Source organism: Ochotona princeps, chromosome 4, assembly GCF_030435755.1.
Source record: "Ochotona princeps isolate mOchPri1 chromosome 4, mOchPri1.hap1, whole genome shotgun sequence".
Lineage (NCBI taxonomy): Eukaryota > Metazoa > Chordata > Mammalia > Lagomorpha > Ochotonidae > Ochotona > Ochotona princeps.
In genome coordinates, this window is record NC_080835.1 from 61,179,447 (window position 1) to 61,196,798 (window position 17,352).

General features: G+C 45.4%; 1 pseudogene; it reads left to right on the plus strand.

The window, feature by feature from the left end:
- Positions 1-2,407: 2,407 nt before the first annotated feature.
- On the plus strand, positions 2,408-2,504 carry LOC118759587 (U6 spliceosomal RNA; annotated as a pseudogene).
- The last annotated feature ends 14,848 nt before the right edge of the window (positions 2,505-17,352 follow it).

Below are 17,352 nucleotides of genomic sequence, written 5' to 3' on the forward strand. Positions count from 1 at the left end.
TAATGGCTTTATTGGCAGGTAATGCCACTGTAAATTCAGTTGGGTAAATCAACTAATATAGAGTCCAAAATGAAGCATTGAATATATGAGTGCGTTCTTGTGTCTTACATTGAAAGTGAAAACCAGAATGGTTCTGTGGGTACACTCAGACACCATTGTAAATTTGAAAAATGGTGTTTAGGGCCCGGCAGCGTGGCTCAGCGGCTGAAGTCCTCGCCTTGAACACCCCGGGATCCCATATGGGCGCCGGTTCTAGTCCCGGCAGCTCCACTTCCCATCCAGCTCCCTGCTTGTGGCCTGGGAAAGCAGTTGAGAATGGCCCAATGCATTGGGACCCTGCACCCGCGTGGGAGACCCAGAAGAGGTTCCAGGTTCCCGGCTTTGGATCGGCATAGCACCGACCGTTGTGGCTCACTTGGGGAGTGAATCATCGGACGGAAGATCTTCCTCTCTTTCTCTCCTCCTCTCTGTATATCTGACTTTGTAATAAACTGAATAAATCTTTAAAAAAAGAAAAATGGTGTTTAGTTGAAACTCTGTAATCTGGTATGCATATGATTATAACTATGGTAAATATAAACTGGAAAAGTTCACTGACCAGTGAAAGCCATAGACCAGTGAGTGAGACAGTATTTTTACTTACCTTAAATTAAGTAATGATTTGGGGGAAAAGTGGGTCTATTTCTCCATGAATACCTATTGGTTATTATTTCCATCGCTGCAAAGCCTCCTCCCCAACTCACGTATATAGATGTTGATTTTTCACCTTACCAAATTTGAACCAATCATGCTTTTTTTGTGGAAATATCACTCAGAATCTGGGATTCTTGGTAGCCTTCTAGGACTGTTAGGAACTAGAACACAGAGGTTCAGGGGTTGGGGCAACCTTTCTGGTTTTTTCCCCCCATATTTATTTTTATTGGAAAGGCAGGTGTTACAGAGAGAAGGAGAGACAAAGATCTTCTGTTTGCTGATTCACTCCCCAAATGACTACAACGGCTGGAGATGAGCTGATCTGAAGCCTGGAGCTGCTTCTGGGTCTCCCATGCAGGTACAGGGTTCCAAGGCTTTGGGTCATTCTGCACTGCTTCCCCAGGCCACAAGCAGGAAGCTGGATGGGAAGTGGAGCAGCCGGAACACGAACTGGTGTCCATATGGGATGCCAGCACTGCAAAGTGGAGCATTAACCAGTTGAACCATCTCACTGGCCTCTGGGGCAACCATTTCCTACCCAGTGGGCCAGGGAAGTGCAGTGAAGGAGCAGCAGGGAAAGCAAAGTAAGTCTAGCTGGGATTCAGCTGGTGATTATAGCTCCTTCTGAGACTGCCCTATTGCTTCAGCATGATGTCAGATTTTCCACTGTCATCATTTGGAAATTGTGCTTGATTTCCATAAGACAGTTCCCCAGAATTTGTTACTGTTCTCACATAATTTTATTGAGACAAATAAAGGGTTACTGCACAGGGCATACTTAGCTTGGCACAGAGCAGCACCGATAAGCAGTGCTAACACCTGCTGATCTGAGTCACTGGGAGATTATTATCCATGCATCTGTTATGTTTTTGCATGTGTTGCGAGCAGAACCCTCCTCTGCTGTTTGCTATGCCCTGTCTTTGTCAGGTGGTTTGTATAATGAACCGCTTTGGGAAACACAACACCTCCCTCTGAAGCAGAATGCCTCATGCTTTACAGTCCCTTATAAATATTTGGGTTCTTGCTGCTCAGGGTTCCTCTCTGCAATGCAAGCCATTATGTGCTCAGGCCTTCACCTGGGCCTGTCTGCATCATGCCCATTGGATGCTGGGCCAAAGGAAACGAACCCAGTTGAGTTGATGCTCCTGTTGATGGCTGTACTGGATGTGAGAAGTGATTCCAGCCAAGGCATGGCACAGCTTTCTCTGGCAGCTGTTGTGGCAGACTGATTTCATAGCTTGCAAGTCAGGTCCGGTTTCAGACCTGCCACAATTCTTCACCATCTTTGCGCTATCCTGGACTGAGAAAAAATGTTCTCATTCTTTCAGTTTCATCCCCAGAAGTTCCTCAGTGCCAGTGAAGTTTTAGGCTAGCTGTCGAGGAGCATGGCCACCTCACACTGCAACCACAGCTCTGGGGACCTCAAAGAGAGATGACACAGCCTTTCCTCTTGCAATAGGTGAAGTGAAGGAAGCCCAGCACATTTATAAACGCAGGTGAATGAAGCCTTGATTTTCTTCTTGGCTTACTTAAGAGTTCTTGACACTAGGGGGCGTCAGTGCCCAGAACAGAGGACAATCCTGATTTTTCCTCTGAAGCAGATTTTATGGTTTGTGTGTAATCAGTCCTTCAAAGGAGCCCACTGTCGCAAAGGCTTTGCCCAGCTTTATACTAACACCACATGGTTCATGGGTTGAAAGTAACCACCAACTTGTGCTTGCTTCCGCAGCAATGGATTAAAATTGAAACGATACAGAGAAGGTTAGCATGGTCCCTGTGTAATGATGACACGAAAATAACCACCGACTCTTGCACCTGAAAATCTGGGGAAATTAAATGAGCTAGAAGCCTGACAATAGCACTGAATCATACATCCACCAGTTACAGTATTTCAAGTGAAAACGTAATTAGAAGAAGCAAAAAAAGCACTGAAAAAATTGTGTACTCTGCAATGTTATAGCCTGGTGTTTCTCATTGATTATTCATTTATTCTTTTGGCTGATCCCTTTTGAAAACCATTTTGGGAAGTGAAGATCCCTTGTAGTATGCATCTCTACTACCAAATAAAAGATGAACGCCCAATGAAACGGTGAAAAATATCTTAACAGTAGGATGGTGGACTCTCTGCTGTTGTCTGCACCTACGATGTCAGGATACACGTAAATAGCAGAATGATGGACTTAGGACTGCTGCTGAAGGACGATGCTATTGTGTAATAACATGGGGGAAAACAGTGGGGGGAGTGGGAATTAGGAGGGTAGAAGGGCAAATCCCTGAGCCTATGTAATTGTATTATGAAAAACAAAATAATAGGGTCTGGCGGCGTGGCCTAGTGGCTAAAGTCCTCGCCTTGAACACCCCGGGATCCCATATGGGTGCCGGTTCTAATCCCAGCAGCTCCACTTCCCATCCAGCTCCCTGCTTGTGGCCTGGGAAAGCAGCTGAGGACGGCCCAAGGCTTTGAGATCCTGCACCCGCATGGGAGACCTGGAAGAGGTTCCTGGTTCCCGGCTTTGGATCGGCATAGCACCGGCCGTTGTGGCTCACTTGGGGAGTGAATCATCGGACGGAAGATCTTCCTCTATGTCTCTCCTCCTCTCTGTACATCTGACTTTGTAGTAAAAATAAATAAATTCTTAAAATAATGATAATAATAATAAGCACTTGCAGTTCCCCAGGCACTTTGTTAAGCCATGAGGAAACAGAAGACCCAGAGTGGCATGCCCTTTGAGGGGATGGAGAGGAGATCAGACTGTCCAGGTAAGGCGTATGAAGCCTATTCTACTCTAAGCCGGAAGCCTAGGAGGGCCTTCCTTCACAAGAATGAGTTAAAGTCTAGTTCAATGGGCTTGGTAGGTGTTGGTATGGGGTATGCTGTGTGCAGAAAGCAAAAACAAATGCTAAAGCCTGGAGAATGTGAGAGAGGACCTGGTTCAACTGGGAATGAAGTGTAGACCAGGGTAATGGATTTGGAGTAGATGGATTTGGAGAGTGAGACTACAACAGGTAGGGCTGGTCCTCAAGGTCTTTTACTTAACCCATGAGCCAGAGGCATCCCCAAAGGGCGGCAGGTTGCAGAGCGGCATTGAAAACAAATGGTATGTGCTCTTTGTCCAGCCCTCGAAGCTGGGCCTTTTCTCTTAGCAGACGGGCGTGCAGTCCATGCACTGCTGTCGTATGTGGAGCTGGCCAGCTGTGGAGCCTCTGTGTTCCTGGCCAGGGAGAGTTCCTTGCCTTGTAGAGCCTAAAGCTGCAACCTCAAGGTAGCCAATCAGAAGAACCCCCCTTACTGCAGTGCGGTTGCCTCGGATATCACAGGAACCTGCTTGGGCAACAGGATTTGAGAGTCTCAGCTCTGGATTCTGGTCTCTGTGTTGAGATGCAGAGGAGCTGAAGGCCTGAGTCCCTCCTGTCCCTAACTGCAGGGCAGGACTTGCTTCCCCACAACACTTTTGGTAAGCAGAGATTACTTTATCTCTTTAGGAGTCCATCCAGCCATTTTGGCTCACTTGAGCTCTCTAACAACTTCTTAACTGGGTACCATTGCTCTTGTCTCACTGATGGGAGAAATGAGGCTCAGAAGACTGACGTGGTTTACTCCAGATCTTGGAGCAAGTAAGCAGTGCAGCTCAGAGCCTGCATACTGTATGGAGAAATCATCCTTGGGCCTTCCACCGTCCATCATTGGACACAGAGCACAAAGAATGAAGTCATCATTGTTGGTTTTGTCAAGAAAAAAATAGCTTTAGTATAGGGGGAGCAGATGGGTTCCATCTTCATGCGAATTCTTTGATTGACAGTGGCTGCTTGGAACAAAGCTCCTTCGAAGTGCATTAGGAAAGAATACTGTGATTGATAGGTAATGTACGGTGTGAATGCAGGGAAGGGAGAGTGCATATCTCATTTCTGGATCCTATTGAGCTATCCTGAGTTTGCTCTGGTCATGGTATTTCTGCTGATATCTATTGTCATCTTCAACACCTGTGGTGCCCATTTCCTGTTACTTCTTCCTTTCATGAGAGAATTATTCTTGCCTACTTAACAATAGTCTTAAATTACCGAACATGAACTGAATGCTGGGCATTTTGCTTATATAATTTTCAATCCTCACAACATTTGCTTAAGGTAGGCAGAGATGAAAAATATTTCGAGAGGTTAGGCCACTTGTCCAGGGACACAGAACAGACTCTCTGGAATTCAAAGCTGGGACCACATAGAAAACTTGGCATTTTTGTGGTGGCTAAGAGGACCTTCATATTCTCTGCTTGCTTGTGAGGTAGCTCTCTGGGCTTGCTGCTGACCTAGCATGAGGCTCACTGGAGAGGAACTGCTTATGGTGACTGTTGTGCCTCCCCGTGCCACTGCAGGTCTTTCCTGTCACTGCCTGGAGCTCTTGTAAGGAACCAGATTCTGCAGTGCCATTGTAAACACCCAGTCTCTGCCATGATGGGGGCCTGGGGGTCCTTGATTGATTTTACTCCTGATGTCCTTATCCTGTTTCCAGTTCTTATCCTCAAGGTGGTCTCTTTTTGTTCACTCCTTTTGCAATTTCACCCATTTAAAAAATTTTCAGAGTTGAAATTTGTATGACATAAAATTAGCCATTTAAAAATGAGCAATTCTGGGATGGGCATTGCGGAGCAGTGGGGTGAGCTGTCACATTCTGTGTTAGAGGGCCAGGCACTGAATCACGCCTGTGCTTCCATCCAGCTTCCTGCTCACTTGCCTGGCAGGCAGCAGAAGATGGCCCAAGGACTTCAGTTCCTTGCCACACACAGGGGCAGCTCAGGTGAGTTCCTCACTCCTAGCCCTGTTTGTAGGGGGAGATTTAGGAGAATGAAGAGCTGAAAGAGCTCTCTCTCTTTCTCTCTGACACTCTGCATTCCAAATAAATAATAAATCGTTTAAAAAGTAGACTAGCAGTAGCATTTAGAACATCCACAATGTTGTGTAATAACACTTCTACCTCTGGCTTGTTCTGAAATATTTCCATCTCTCTTAAGTCAATCCTCACCTATGAAGTACATTTTCCACCTTCTCCACTCTCCAAATCCCCTAGCGAACTCCAGTCCCTGTTCTGTCCCTGTGGATTTATCTGTTTTGGATGCTTCATGTAAATAGAACCATGCAATGTGTAACATCTTGTGTCTGGTTCCTTTCACTTAGTACAATGTTTCAGAGGTTCATCTGTGTAGTAATATGTATTCATTCCTTTTCATGGCTAATATGCTAATATTCCATTGCATGTGTACATCACAGCTTGTTAATCCATTAATAGAGATTAGGATGTTTTTAATTCTTGGCTGTTATGAAGAGTGTTTCTATGAATATATCTGAAGTGTCTGTTTCAAATTCTTCTGCTGCGTACTGAAGAGTGAAAACACAGGGTCATACATTAATTCTGTTTCAGCTTTAGGCTGGTAATTGTGATTCTGTGGCAGAGCCATGTTCCATATCCCAAATATCATGGGAAGGGAGTGGTAAAGGGGAAGACCCAGGGATGGGGAAGGGTCAAGAATAACAGCAGACACAAGAGGAGGTGACATGGAGAAGGTTAGACAGTGCACATTCCAGGCAGGGGCACGTGAGAGATGGCAGATGTAGCCTGTGGTGGAGCACCTGGTGAGGGTGTGGGAATGGGCATGCGGCCCTGCTCAACTCTGTAGCAGCCAAAGAGACAGGAACCTGTTGGAGCCCATGTGGCTGCTGGCATTGTTAGATTAGGAATATTGGCCACAAGGACCATAGGCCATTGATTGGGTGACTTCTAGCACTTAGGGCAAGCACGTCAAACTTTTCTAGATAGAAATACTAGGAATTCTCAAATACTTGGAAATTAGCAGATGGTCAGTGAAAGCAAATGTACAGCCTATGGACCCTGTGGGGCCTTGAGAGCAATAATCTGGAATCAGGATGACAGGTGAGGACCTTCTGGGCAAAAAGGTGTCTTTAGGCATACCAGGCTAAAGATAAAAGGATTTCACTCTTACTGAAGATAACTTCCTACTGCACTGATTGATTTAATATATATTCATGCTTATGTTGAAGTAATCTGCATGGATGTCTGTGTAGAGTTCATTCCACAGCTTCATTTTGTTCATTCTTTTTGTAGCTGTTACAGGATTTCATATCTTGACTCTTACAGAGAAAATTCTGATGTCCAGAGTGGGTGTACCAGTCATCCAGGTTGCTATGAAATATGTTACCTGAATGTAAGTTCTTTTCTATATACAGGGGCTGAATAGAAACACTGTGTTACTGCCTACATCAGATGGACACCAACATGGCAGTAGGGTTTCTGACCAGAGAGCTGGCTCTTGAGTTGCTCGGCCCATGTAAAGATCTAATTCTCCTAGTTAAAATTATCCAGAAAATTGCTTTACACTTAAACATAGTAGCATAATAAGAGAAAGAGAGATTTCAGAATGTTTGCCCTGGTGGAAAGTTAGTACCAGATGTTTGCAGCTGGCTTTGAAAATTGGTTCCCGAAACCCACCATGGGGGGAGGGTGGGGGGAGAATCCCAGATTCTATGTAATTACAACACAATGTAATTAATGAATAAATTTAATAAAAAAAAAAGAAAGAAAATTGGTTTCCGAGGCCTGCAACATAGGCTGTTTTTTTTTTTTTCCACAGAGAAGTCCCAGCAGGGAGGGGCAATCCTGGAATCAACCTTCCCTTTGACTGCAAAATGATCAAACTGTAATTATCACATTTAAGGAGTAATTGTTGTAATTGTAACAGAATGGTAAGATTTAACCCCCCTCTTGTGCTGACACAAATAGAACTGCTGTGAAGACAGAATGCTACATCCAGAACGGCTCACTTTGAGTTAGCTTTTTTTTTTTTTTTTTTATAATCTATTTTATTGTGTTGTTGTTGACAATCTTTTCATAGTTAATTACAGTTAAAGAAAGAAAAAGAAAAAAAAAAGGTTCAGGGGGATAGGGAAGTGGGCAATACTATTATGTCCATATTGTTTCCATCTTGTATCTGAGGTAAAGGAGGATATTGAGGGAGAAGCCCCACCCGGTTTCCCGCCCACCCCGAGTCCCGGATGTGGGGCATGCTCTGAGATATGTGCTCGAGTGGTGTTAATAGTTCTCCAGTTATGAATCGCTGCCAGTTCTCTCGATGAGGTCGTCCACTGATTGATATGGTCCATCATAAAGTCTCCGTTTGCCCCATTTTTCGCTGCTAACATGTAGCTGAGATGAATGATTGATCTGCTCTGTCTTCTGTCTTTTCTTGATTAGAGTTCTGAGTCCAGCAGTTCGATTGGGGAGATCTCCAAAGAAACATTGAGGTATTCCCAGACTAGTTTCTTGCATGTTCTAGCAAGCACAGGGCCCGGCACAGTCCATCACCCCGATCAGCTGGTGGTTGCAATTGCTGGGTTGGTTCTGTTTTCAGTCCCGAGTTGCACTGGAACCAATGGGTGTTGCAGTCCAGTCTGGTTCTGCCCAGCACGTACTCGGCCCTCACACTAACCAGTGGGAGCTGCAGCCTAGTTGGGGCGACCCATGATAACCCTCACCCGGCCCGCCCCTGGTTTGCCAGTATGTGTAGCAGAAGACCAGTCTGTCCCCCATCCCATTTGGCTCTGGCACTTGTCAATGGGTATTAAAGCTTAGTTCTATCTAACCAACTCAACCATCCAGCCCTCACGGGTGTTGTTGAGTGCCTCTCTATCTAGCCATCCCAGCCCCCGTCCTAGTTTTCATGCCCTCCCACGGGACGAGTGACCCAAGAAGGGGGAACCCACTTTTTCCCTCCCAGGTCTCTCTGTCCCGGTTTATGCACTCTTTAGGTGGTTCTGTGATTTGACTTGACAGAATTAGTCCCCAGTGCCAGCTTCTGCGGCTATGCCCAAACATCCCTCACCCACTCTAATTTATGCTTGCACCAGCAGGAATAATCAGCCCACCCTGGCTATCCCTGATCTATTCCACATGCAGCGCACAGGTGTTGTAGCCTTGCATAGTCTAGTCTGTCTCTATCCCAGCCCACGCTCTCCGGTGGGAGTAGCTGTCTGGCGAGGGAACCAGCCCCTTAATCCCCCCGCCAGCTCTGCCCCTCCATTCCTTCCCGGATCTCACGTGTGCTGGTTGGGTGCTGCATTCATATCCAGTACAGGCAACCACGCCCTGGCATTCCATAATGTGTACTGGTTTTGTCGCGACCAAACCCAGCTCATCCCACACTCTGATCTGGTGATTGGATTTGCCAGTGGGTGATATGGACTGATTGAGCCTGGTCTGCTCCTGACCCATGCTGAATGTGTGCCAGTGGGAAACTTTCCATGGCCTATTCTGGACTGTTTCCTATCATGCTTCTTGCGCTTACCTGCAGGGACTGTGTCCTGCCAGAGGAGTTGCCCAGGCTCCTCCATCAGAACCCCTCCCAATGGCAGGTTTTGCGCATGCCAGGGGGTTCTTGAGCCAGCCCAACTCAGTTCACGTCCTGTCCTAGCAGGGACAGTGGCTTTTCCTGGCTGGCTTTCACCCCATTCTGGTTCTTGTTGTTGGATGTTTCAGCCCGGCCATGGCTCGTCCATACCCACATACAGCTCACACATGGCTCAGTAGGGGGTTGAGACCCAGCCTAGTCAGTCCCACATCTACCTCCTGGTTCTCCATGACACCAGATGGTGTTGGGGTCTGAACTGGCCTGGTGCATCCAATCCCAGCCCACACTAGTGCCTCGGGTGACTGCAACTATTTCCTAGATAGAACGCAGCCCCAATTCTAGCACATACGCCCCTTGGTGGGAACCTCAACCTAGTTAGGGTATCCCGTTACCTCCCCGATTGGGCTTGAGTTAGCTTTTTAAAGGTGAATCAGGGTCAAAGAAGGATGCTGTGTGGGCAGGGCCAATAGGATCATCTGTGTAGTAAATCTGTTCAAGGTTAGGCTCTTTGAAACCCATGTGCAGACACAGAAGCAGGCCCCAAAGTAGCATCCAACTTGACCAGAGGCCTTAAGACTTGAAGCCGTTCTTGTCATCCCCCTGGATTTGGAGTTTGCTTGGCATTTCTTGGATATTCCTCAAGGAAGATGAAGTAGTCTGAGATGCTTTTGTGAGGGGTAGGATGAAAACAAGAGCTCTTCAGTAACAGGGTTATTAGGGAAAAAGGAAGGGGGGAAGGGAACGTCATGAGCTAAGTGACTTCAGTGCTTAGATTCTCTGTGGGACAGTTTCTCATGTGACAGGGTCCTAGGGAGTTGAAGCGCAGTGAACAGGAATGAGGGCTCATGGTGTTTTGGAGTTGGCCAAGTACACAGTGCTTATGTGGACATGCTGAGGCCCTGAGCTTCAGTCTCTGGCTTTTTCCAACGGGACAGGGATTAGCCAAAAAGCTTCCAGGAAAGCAGGGACCAAGGCAAATGCCAGTCCTGTGATTTACCTGTGCACACCTGGGGACAACCCAGATGGACTAGTGATGGAGAGCCCAGGAATTCATTTTTCTCTTGGGAGCAATGTGCTGCCATTGGAAGGGGATGGGGCGGGGAAGTGAGGATGAACAGAGCAGGAGTAAGACCTGGGGCACCTTAGATGTTACAGGAAGGAGTCTGGATGTCCTGCTAGGACAGCAGAAGGACACTGAAGGATCTTAAAGGGATGATTTCAGCTGGAATTGGAGTCTCATGATGCCGACCGATGAGGGCGGGGGAGAAGTGGCAGAGTCAGGGTGGCTGGAGGACTGCATAGTGAGGAGCTGCTCCAGGTCAGTATTCTTTGGGAGTGCTGGTGACAACACCTCGTCAGGTGAGCCAGCCCTGTGTGGGTTGCACAGACTTCATCAGCAGCCCCTTTAATGGGGGCTGGGACGTGACCAGGCCTCTGCCCATTCCTCATTTGGTCCTTTTTGGCTGGTCAGCTCTACAGGGTCCAGAGCAGTGGCTCAGAAGATGGGCCTTGAGCCAGACGACCTTTGCTCATTCCTAGCTTTGTGTCATTGAGCAGGTCACGAGCTGCATGCCTATTTCTTCATCACTAAGCGAAAGTAATCCCATTATTCAGCTTCTGGGGTTGTTGTGAGGGAGGACTTGATGATTAACTCACATAAAGTGAATGGCATTGTTCCTGGTTTGTGGAAGATGTTTAAAAAGTATTAAGCTGTCGCTGCTGTTATTTATACTATTCACCTGCAGAACAATGATATCAATCACTCCAGATGGTAGAAAGACAGGGACTAACAACTCTAAAGTGCTGCATCTGACTTCAGCCATCAAAGAGATGGGCTGCATTTTCTTTGATTGGAAGGAGCAGTTTGAGTGTGTGTGAGGTGGTGACCCAGGGCTGCTGTTCACTTAGAATCACAGCCTCTGTTGCCCTGGTCCAGTGAATGAGGACTAGCTCCAGACCACAGGCGAGGGTGATGCTGCAGGTAGGGGTCAGGTAGCATCCTCCAAGGCCACCACTGCTGTGAAGCATACAGAGCCAAGCAATGACTGAAGCTGGGCCTTCTGCAGGAGACACAAAAGTCACTCAAAGTTTCCCAGAGTTGGGAGGGGCTGGGAGGTTAGCTGTCTAGCTGTGATGGTTGCCCAATGCAAATGTCTACTGGACTTGATAACTTTCAAACTCGTTGGAGTTTTGTTTTACTCCTGACCCAGTCAACATGGTCAAGTAAATTGGCACAATTCTCTTGCATTGATCTATAGTCTCAAATACAGTCACATGGATACCAGGATGCATTCCTGGCTAGTCCAATGAGGGAAGAGGCAGGATCCCAACTACCCCAGGATGACAGGTGCTATGAATGAGGAACTCATCAAGTCCATTGCAGAGGGCACTGCCAAGGCTCTTGGGACCTCTGCCCTTGGTGTGTCCTCAGTAGCTTTGCATTCCCTTTATTTAAAAAATTTATCAGGAAATATCGTTACCCTACCAGGCTTGTTCAGTAGAGTTAAAGGAGAATGGAAATAGAGCTGCTTGGCCAGTTCTCTATCCCTAAGGCTCTAAGCTCCTACCTTACAGCTCCTGCCTTACCTGAGCCCTGGCTTCTAACCAGAAGTGCTTTAGTCCTGCTCTCTTGGTCCTTGGCCATCTCCCCTACAGTCTTTCTCTTCACTTATTAGATGTTTTAACCTGTACATCATGCTACCCCAACCAGCTTATGCTGAGGTCCAGGAACTAGGCCTCAGACCCTTGCCAAGCAATGCTTTCTTTTCTGTTAGGGTGAGGTGGAGGCAAGAGTGGAATAGAATTGCCGTCATGCTCTGGCTTCTTTATCCTCCAGGACCTCACTAATGCTGAACCTGGCTTCCACCATCAGGGCTCAGTGATATTTTCCTGGATACCAGCCTTTCACAGTTTCTCTAATTTGAATGCTGTCCTTAACAAAATTCCTAATCAGGCCGTGTCTTTGACTTTGAAGGTTGCTTAAAATGGTCAAAATGGAGAATGCTAAAATCTGTAAATGTCAAGGGTTCATGGTCAAGATGTAGAACAAATTAATCCCACATCTAGTGATTGATGGATAGTGGCATTTAGCTGTCACAGAGGCTGGGACGGGTGACAAAGCAGGAGTGCAAGGAAGATTAGAGTGAGGAGCAGTGCAGGTCATGTCTGGGAGATGAATATGGTCGGATGTGCTGAAAACTGAGGATAAATTGAGGGATTAATGTGACATGAGACCGAAACTCTTGAAGTCCTCAAAATTCCTAAGATAAATAATATTCTCTTCCCCAGCAGCTGCCTGAATATGCTGAGTATCTCTGCACCATCATAAGCCATGAGAAAGAGACTTTACTATGAAGAAATAGGACAGAGTGGGGAGGGCACACTTATGTTTTTATTGTCTGTGGAAGTTGAATTTGACTGTGGTGAGCATGGCGGTTTGTTAATGGTAGATTTGAAAACCCCATGAAAACATTTACTGGCCTTTGTTTTACTTTCCAGAAGATACATATATTTTTAAAGATTTATTTATTCTTATTGGAAATATAGATCTACAGAGAGAAGGAGAGAGAGAGAGAGAGAGAGAGAGAGAGAGAGAGAGAGAAAGAGAGAGAGATCTTTATCAGCTGGTTCATTTTTCAAGTGGCTGCAATGGCTTGAGCTGAGCTGATCCGAAGCCAGAAGCCAAGAGCTTCTTCTGAGTCTCCCAAGTGCATTTGCATACACTGGGTCATTCTCTGCTGCTTTCCTAGACCCAAAGCAGGGAGCTGGATGGGAAGTGCAGCAGCCAGGACATGTACCGCCACCTATTAGCAACTGAGCCGTTGTACCAGGTCCTTTCCAGAAGATTTTGAAAGAATTATTTACTGGACATTGGTGGAACCCTTCAAATTATCTTCCCAAAACAACTATCCTTCATTGAAAACCTTCCCAAAATTTAAAGTATTTCCTATTCAAAACCTCCTCAAAGCAACTAACCCCATTAAAAACCTTTCATAAACAGGTTTCTTCCATTTAAATCTCCTTGGATCCCCTATCTCTGATTGATAAATTATTTGATCACATAATTGGGTGCCTCAGTAGGTTATATGCTCCAGGAAGGCAGCGACTATTCATGTCAGCAATTCCAGCATACAGCTTAGTTTCTCGGTGGAACCATTTCTTAAAATAGCTGAAGCAAACTGTGCCGCCATGAAGAGCACTGGTGTTTGAGTTTGACAATGAGTTCAGAAGCTAGAGGTCCAGGAGCAATCTAAGAGTGTGTGAGGTGGTGACCCAGGGCTGCTGCTCACTTAGAATCACAGCCTCTGTTGCCCTGGTCCAGTGAATGAGGACTAGCTCCAGACCACAGGTGAGGGTGATGCTGCAGGTAGGGGTCAGGTAGCATCCTCCAAGGCCACCACTGCTGTCAAGTATACAGAGCCAAGCAATGACTGAAGCTGGGCCTTCTGCAGGAGACACAAAAGTCACTCAAAGTTTCCCAGAGTTGGGAGGGGCTGGGAGATTAGCTGTCTAGCTGTGATGGTTGCCCAAACTTTTTCCTTTTCCCAGCATCTCTGATGAGCAAATGGAATTATCTTAACTGTATTCAAAATCTTAGCTTGTATTTTAGTTTTCAGTTTCTCACTTTGCAGGTCAATACACTGTGGCAGGATGCCTCCGGATAAAATGTGTGAACAGGTGTTAAGAATGGAAAATTTAGTAACGGTGAGTTTAAAAATGTTGATGAAATTAGGACACAGAGGAATCCTGAGAGTTTGATTCCCACTGCAGCATAGATAAGATGTTAGGTATATGAGGCTGTGAAGAGATAGGTCAGACTGAACTGTTAGTTCTTAAAAGACGTTAAGAGAGGAAGGTCATCATGACAGGAAGATGAGCTGTGCTGGATACAGCTCTGATCACAGGGGGCTGTGTGGCAAGAGGCCTCTGTTGTACTAACAGAACCCAGATTGCTCCCACTTCGTTTATTTGTCCTCTATGGTTTTGCAGAGTCTACAGATGTGGGTCTGGGTCCTTATCCAGACTCCACATGGCCTTCTCATGCTGATGGAGCCAGCATGGAGCTGCTCTTGGCCTCAGTAAAGTGCCTTTTCCAAATTCCATGCCAGCCCTGCAAGCCAGCACAGCCCCCTGGCCAATGGAGGTGATGCTAGGACCAGAGAATGGGAGAATTTGAGAAGATACATGCTAACAAGAAACATAGACTTGGAAACCCAGTCCTGGAGTTCAGGGAAGATTGACAGATAAGGTCTTACCTCAGAGGAGGAGAGGGAACATCAGTGCAGCACAGCAAGATGGAAACAGCACGAAGGCTCAGAGGCCAAGCCTCAGGCACAGGACTTTGTAGCTCCTCACTCTTGCCACACCATCAAGTCAACTGTTCTCTTTTGCTAAGTCCCTGGATTAGTCCAAGTACCCGTAAGACATGAATGGCATTAATTTTTTTGAAAAAAAATTTCATTTGAAAGTGGGTAGGGAGAGAGAGAAAGAGAGAAATCAAGACAGAGGGATGGGATGGGCCAGGCTAGGCTGCAGCACAGGCTGCACAAAATCTGGAGAAGGAGGTGAAGGAGGCAGGCCTGGTAAGAATCATTAGAGGTGGGGCTCGGCAGCGTGGCCTAGTGGCTAAGGTCCTCGCCTTGATCCCATATGGCTGCTGGTTCTAATCCTGGCAGCTCCACTTCCTCTCTATCTCTCCTCCTCTCAGTATATCTGACTTTGTAATAAGAATAAAATAAATCTTTAAAAAAAAAAAAAAAAAAAAAAAAAAAAAAAAAAAAAAGAATCATTAGAGGTTGCCTGACTAAGACATGGCACCTGCTGGTGTGCATGAACACCAGGCCTGGGCTGGGCTAGGCCATAGCACTTGTCAGTTTGTGTGAGAGATAGGGCTGTGAGCAGAACTGACCAGGCAGCTGCATCAACCCTGTGCTGGCTGGCACACATGAGTCAAGTATGAGGTCACCCCAGGCAAAGTTTCTTGGGGGATTCCTCAACTAGATCATTGGACTCAAAGCCTGACTACAAGAAAAATCACAAGGTATGTGTTCCAATCTTGGAGTGTATGTATCAGGACTGTGCCTTCTTAGCTGCTGATGCCTGTGCTGTGAACAGCGTGCCCAGATGCACATGGGGGACATGACAGCTAGATCATCTAGGCCATCATTGGATGTTGTATGCCTTGAGGATGGAAAGTAGAAAAGGTTGGACAACTCTCTTGGCCAAGCTTTACAGCAAGTGTTTGGGTTTGTGGCTGCACTAAGGTGGACTTAGTCAGCCAATAGACCTTGGAAAGATTTTCTCAACCATAGTGGAATGAAGCTGATGATGTCTCTGACCTATGAAAACCACTCAAATAACACCCTCAGAACATTCTTCCCCATATCAGAGTCTCTAAGGCATCATCAAATAACCATTCCCTACCTCCAGGTGCTGATGTGGTCTGACAGTAAGGAATAACCCCTTTTCCTCCCTGCTCTGCAGACAAGAAAGAAAAAAGACAAAAAAAAAAAAAAAAAAAAAAAAGTGAAACATTTATCCCACCTACCTTCCTCCATGCCTTGACTTTTCCCACCATAATTGGAGGCCCACCAGAGTGTGCATCTTTCTCAACTCTGTAAACAATATAAAAAATAAAGGAGACAGAGCCATCAACTGAACTTGAACTGTGGTTATGCAACAAGGTGGAGGAATCCACCATGGTGGGAGGGTTTGGGGAGGGGTAGGGAGAATTCAAGTACCTATGAAACTGTGTCACATAATACAATGTAATTAATGAATTACAAATAATAAATAAATAAAAAAGAAAAAAATTTAGATTGAATAATGATATCCTGAGCATAAAATTAAAGTTTCACAGTTTAATTACTGCAAAGACATGTGCTGAAATATTTTCAGAGGAATTTATACAACATCTCTTTTAAATGATATAGATGTTAATATATATGTATAAACACATTGTAACGTTTCCATAAAAAATAGGCTTATTTTGGTAGCAAAAAAAATGATATCTCTTATTATTACATGGTGGGTTTTTCATGATTTTTTTGCAAATGTCTCATCCAAATGAATCTCAACTCACTTTATTTGAAAATAAATTTAACTTTTACGGTCTGTTTCTCATGATCCTGGGCAGTACTCTCATCTACAATCAGTGTAGATGTAAGATAGTAATTTCTTAAGTGTTATGGTTAGCTCATGAAAAAGTCAGTATGCTTATTTTTGCTTTAAATGTTCAAAAATTTGCAATAATATAGTCCTTTTAAAAATAAGAAATTGAATATTTCTATGTTCAATTATATGAAAAGCATCACCATAAAAATAAAGTAACTATTAAATCATAAAAAAAAAAGGAGAAAGAGAGAAAGAGAATTTTCCACATCTTCCATTTGCTGGTTCACTTCACTCCCCACATGCCCACAACAGTCAGAACTAGGTCAGGGTTAAGCCAGGAGCCTAGAACTCTGAGTCTTGTACGTGGATAGCAAGGCCTGATCATTTGAGCCATCACAGACTGTCTCCCTAGGGGGGAGTTAGGTAGAACTGGAAGTAAGGATGGGCCCATAACCCAGTATGACATGTAGGAGTCGCAAGTGGTCACTTAACTGTCCTGTCATACACTTACCACATTAACTAGGAGTCTTGAAACGGCTTTTTAAGATAGGGGGTATTTACAAAAGTATAGTGAGATATTAGCAATATCAGAAAGCCATTATGGTTCCTAGGTCTGAGCAAGTAGTAGCTTGGGGGCCTGATGGGAAGCCTGGCCCAGTCCTAGCTATTGTGGACATTTGGAGAGTGAACCAGTGGATGGGAGATCTCTATCCCTGCATTCTAAATTAAAAAATAATTAAAAGTACATAAAAATAGAAATAGTAATGCATTTATTTCAAAAGCAGGTGTATCCAAAATTGTTTTATTTTTTCACAGGTTTATTTTACTTGTTTGAAATGTAGAGTTCCAGTGAGACAGGGAGACGTACACACTTTTAATTGTTTCACTCCCCAGATGTGTGCAATGACCTGGGATGGGCCAGGCTGAAGCTAGCAGGCAGGAACTTTATACAGGTCTCCCATCTGGGTTCAGGGGCCCAGGAACTTGGGGTATCTTCCGCTGCCTTTCTGGGTTCATTATACAGCTTAATCCATTATGCCACAACATCAGCTCCAAAATAGTTTTATCAAATGCATTATTTTGGTACCTGGAGCCTGGTAGATGTATCAGTTTAATTTGCATTAGAAGATGCTAT